Raw genomic sequence first — 5,338 nt, 5'->3', positions numbered from 1 at the left:
GGTGATTTTTTTTGGAAATCTCGGTTATAATTGTCAAGTTTTAAGATATTGACATTTTTAATGGTTTTGAATCTATTTACACCATTAAAAACAACATTCAAACATTTCTACCATCAATTTTTTAAGGAAAAAATAGCCAGATTTCAGCAGATTTTGGGTCTCTGGAAAAATTTGCCACTCCATAAACAATGCCCATTTTAATTATGCGACATTTTATAGTAATAATTTAATTTTAAATTGATGCAGATATCAAATTTCTGGTACCTGTGTTTTGGGATGTCTCTATCATTAACAACTCACAAATATTTTGGAAAGTCAACATTAATTTGGAAAAAATACTGCTAAAATAAATATTTGTGTTGTGAATCAAATACTTATAAAGAAAATATGCCAAATCTAAATATTGGATGAAATAAATATTTATGTTTTCAATTAAATGTTTTTTTTAGAAATTGAAAAAACTTGTGTTGTAAATAGAAAATGTTCTACTAAATCTTTCACTTATTTTCAAGGAAAACAAAATTTTATTCCTAATATATTTAAAATAAAAATAAATATTTATTTTAAATTGGAAAAAAATAATTAATATAATTTTAATAAAAAATTATTAAAACTAAGTGGTTTTAAATTTAAAACGTAAAGACACTTTGACACTGATATTATTGCATTTTCTTAATGTGCTCTCGTAATTTACTGCACTAATCCACCAATAAATATATTTATAGAATAGGCATGTGCATAAATTATGAAACTTAAATATATGTTTAACCGCTTAAAACAATTGATTCCACCGATATTCATATATATGGAATAGGCATTAATGGTAGAATGGAACACACGAAATATTCTTGTAAGCCCTTAACATAGGCTGGTTACAAATGATCGCTAGAAGGAGGGCTTGAACCTCCGACCTTGTGGTTAACAGCCACACGCTCTAACCAACTGAGCTATTCCAGCTACGGTTTTGCAAAGTAGGCATGTGGAGAGAGATTTTTATTTCCCTATCCATTTAACTCCTTAAAACAATTCGGATCCAGTACTTGATGCAATATTCATTTAACCCGCAAAACAATTATTCGTAAAACAGCGTTACCCAGGGCCACATTAAAATGCAAATGCAATGCTTTCCTAATAATTTATTTATTATTTAATTCATATTTTTAGATTTATTATAATTTAATAGTTAAATTAATAATGGGATATTTATTATTAATTATTATTTACAAATATAATATAAGTTAATCGGGAAATTTAACTTTAGATCTCAGCAATTTCATATAAAGACAATTATTAAATAAGTTGTCTCAAATATATATATATATATATAAAAGTAACGTTCACGTGAAATTTGAATGAATATATATTTATATATTTATGCTAATATTTATGAGTGCATTTGAATTCACGATTGCAAAGAAGACTTTAAAAGTACACCCACAAAGAGTGTGTTAGCAATACAATCATTCAACATCTATTCAATATCCCGTGGGAAAAACACATTTTCTGAAAAAGATTTTATAATTAAAGTTATTTCATAAAAGAATAATACTTATCATAAGAAGAGGACAAAACTCCCAGTTAGGGTTTATGACCCCATAAACTACTTTGAAATGACTTGCATACAATGACACAACCTCCCTATGGTTGTCAATTGTTGTCGGTGGAGTTGGGCTAACTTATGATGTCCGTGGAGGGAAGTGTGATAGCCCCATGAAAATTCCCCTATTGTAAATAATGTAACCATTTTGGGAACTTAGAGGAGCTACCCACTGTCATCATAATAGCTCCCTCAAGTCTTTAGGATGACTCTCCTTTAGTACAAGGGACACTTCCCTGAGTAAATTTATGATATACTTTATAAGAAATATATGGCTAGTTGATTGCTAAGACTAATGCCAATCTAAGGGTTATAGAGTCAAGTAATACAGACAAAGAGGGATTGAAGTTATGTAGGAAGACAATCTAAGGGTTATAGAGTCAAGTAATACAAACAAAGAGGGATTGAAGTTATGTAGGAAGACATAGTCAATCCATACACTAATGTGTGATGAATAGTCTAAGTAGATTACTTAGGTTATATGAAAGTATTAAGGACCCTTATGCAAGGTGCACCATGAACACCATGAATTTGTAGCAAAAAGTTAATGTGCAACCATGCAATGGACAACACTTTGGTGCATATCTTCTAATGCTTCATGGGCTTTTCATTTCAACCATTCTATCCTCATTGAGTTTGTTTAGCAATGAGAGAAGACATTTTATTCCAAACTCGTAGATTCTCACCATTACTTCATCAAGCTGTTAAAATATAGTGTCAAAAAATGTGTCCTTACTTAACTCATTCAACAACATGTGATCCTTAAATTGTCATGGATATTCCACTCGACAACTCATCACAATATATCTGATAAAACTATATTTAAAAATATGGAATCTACAATATTAGGGTTTTATTTCTATTTAGATTTATGGATCTGTAGATTATTGTTTATTGTGTATGCATACAAATTAAAATTTATGCACGAAATAGAGAACAATGAAATAAAAGCTGATAAACCACAATTTGACACAAGATATAACCTAAGAAGCCCTTTCGGGAAAAAAACTAGCTAGAAGCTCAGCCCGTTCTACACTCTTTCTCTGAATAGAAAATAGTTGTGAGTAAAAAGAAGTACGGCCTGTGACCTATGGGCTATTACATTGCAAAAATCATTTTTATGTGCTCCCTCCCTACCCCTCTTAGTTATTTTTCTCATCGATGGAAGAAATGCACTAGAAAAGAATGGGGAGTCTTTTCCTCCTAGTGGCCCAGTGATAACACAGACCAATATCCTACTAGTGGTTAGGTTTGACTACCTTAGCTCTTAACTAGAGTTACAATATGGACTCTTCTAGAGTCTTCTTCATAATAATAACATGGTTAGCTTGTTTTCCACAAGTTATGGGGGTTGACGTGGAATCCTCTTGAATTATGGTGGTGAAAACAAGAAGGTCAACTTCCGAGTGGCACCAATTTTGCATACAAACTCTCATTGATGTGATTCTTGTGTCATTGCAAAAGTCTTTGTGTGTAGAATATGAAAAGAATAACGTTGTGCTAAATCGAGGATTTTTTACACACAAAAACGTCATTTGCTCCCTCAAAATGCTCCTGAAATGTTTTAGACCCCAATTTGCCAAATTAGATCCCGCTAATAAAATTGGTCATGTGAGTTGATTCCTCTACTTTTTTCACTTTGAAAGCATCAATATGGATGACAAAAAATATAATAATCCAATTTGAATCAACATGTGTAAGAGTTCCTATAGGGAGATATATCCTTATTTTGTAAATTGCTACAACACTATGACTAATATATTCTAGAATTCTTGAACTCAGTGAAGTACTAATGAAAGTACTCTCTCTTAAGATTAAGATTTACAACAAAAAGCACTCACATCTAGTCCTAAATATGCCCATGTAATTATTTGTGACCAACAAAATTATATTTTAAACTATTCAAAAATATATTTATCTTCCCAAAGTCTTGTTTTCCCAAATATAATCACCTTGTATTTATATAAGTAATTTGATTATAACTTTAGAAATCTCCATATTAAGATGCCATTTCAATCCATTTCCCAAAAATTACTCTTCAAAACTTTCATACATTGAATATTTAAATTGCAGTTCCATATATTCACTTACTGGAAAAGATCTTGGAAACACTTTGCAACCTCTAAAATTGCCTATGCTTTTTAAAAGAAACACTTTTCATTAATATGTTAATGAATTTGCTCATATATTTTAGAAAATGGCCGGACTCAGCTCTCATGTCTAAATAATTTAAAAGTAAATGAGATTTATTTGTATACTTAACCATGATCATCACTCGTGGCCGGCCTCATTCTCATGTCTAAATAATTTGAAGGTAAATGAGATTTATTTGTATACTTAACTCATGATCATCACCCCTGTTGGTACTCATCTTTTTGATATTTCCATTTATAAAACTTCTCTCCATAGTGAGATTTGACTTATCCCTGTTTTTCCACATTATTATTAATTGGGAATTTGCATCAAACGGCATCCTGACGATCAAAGCGTTATTAATTATAAAATTGGCATAAAAACTTAATCACAATGAAGATCTTAACGATTACAAGCGTTATGTTTTGGACGTTATTGAAAATGATAAATTTTATGTACTTTTATAACGCAGGCACTAAACCATTCGCATATTGCCGTTGAAATTTTTAAAAATACCGTTGAAATTTTAAAAAAATTGAGTTTAAAATTTTTAATTTGTAAAATTTGAATGCTTTAAAAGTTTTTCAGTATATTAATTTATTTATATATTTAAAAAATTATTTTATGGAAAAAAGTCACATTTTTGTCTAAATTGTATAAAAAAATTATTTTGTTTATAAGTTACATTATATCGTTAATAAATATCCATTTGTATAAAGAGTTTTTGGAAAGAAGTCACATTGAAGATTTGGGTCATAGAAGCTTTATGACCTACATCTTTAATGTGACTTCTTCCGAAAAACTCTTTATACATTATGATATGGATCACAAAAGCTTGAATCCGAATAAATATTAATTTATACATAATTAATTTTAAGAAAAGTATGGCAAAAAAAAAAAAAAATTGTGTTGTTAGTTAAATGTTTTTAAAAATTGTGTTGTCCATGGAAAATATTGAAGCAAATATTTCATCCATTTTTAAGGATAAACTAGATTAGATCTATCGCAACTCCAAATCTACCAAGCCTCAGAGGGATCAAATCTCTTTTCACTCTAAAAGATGTTTTCACCTCAAAGATTTATTTAAGTTGGTTTAATTATTAATAATTTATCCAAGATTGGCCACAAGAATAGCTTATATAAATTATTAAATCAATTTAGATAATTATTAAAAATTAGTTAAGATGGATCTAGGTAGTTTAATTATTAATAATGAATAATTATAATTATTAATTTTATTAATTTTGTATTATATTATATTACTTTTATGTAATTTGACTTAGTTATAATGTTTTAATTAATGATGATGATGATGCTGATAGTGGTTATCGTCCACTGAGACCAAACTTTGGTCTATCGAACCTAAAGAAATGAATTATTTAGTTTGATTTAAGATTTTATTCCTATGCTCAAAAAGCTTGGAGAGAAGCCTCTCGAGCTCACTGTAATTTTGACATCATAAAAGGCTGGGAAGGTCAGTTTTGCAACAAAGATTTTGAAACTGAGATCTAATGTGGTTGTACGCGGGGCACTCTAAGAGGAAGTGATTTTCATCCTTGACGTTCGTATTCTCACAGAGATGGCAAAACCTCTCCATCCATGGTGTTT

At 29.6% G+C, this 5,338-nt stretch overlaps 1 non-coding gene across 1 annotated transcript; it reads right to left on the bottom strand.

Moving 5' to 3' along the window:
• Nucleotides 1–883: 883 nt before the first annotated feature.
• Nucleotides 884–957, bottom strand: TRNAN-GUU (transfer RNA asparagine (anticodon GUU)). The gene has a single exon. It is a non-coding gene; the product is annotated as a tRNA-Asn (tRNA).
• Nucleotides 958–5,338: the final 4,381 nt, after the last annotated feature.

This window comes from Pinus tabuliformis, chromosome 2_1 (assembly GCF_031772625.1).
Source record: "Pinus tabuliformis cultivar Carrire ecotype Pingquan chromosome 2_1, CPIR1, whole genome shotgun sequence".
Classification (NCBI taxonomy): domain Eukaryota; kingdom Viridiplantae; phylum Streptophyta; class Pinopsida; order Pinales; family Pinaceae; genus Pinus; species Pinus tabuliformis.
Note: the sequence above shows the minus strand (reverse complement) of the source record. Positions and strands in the feature narration are given on the sequence as shown.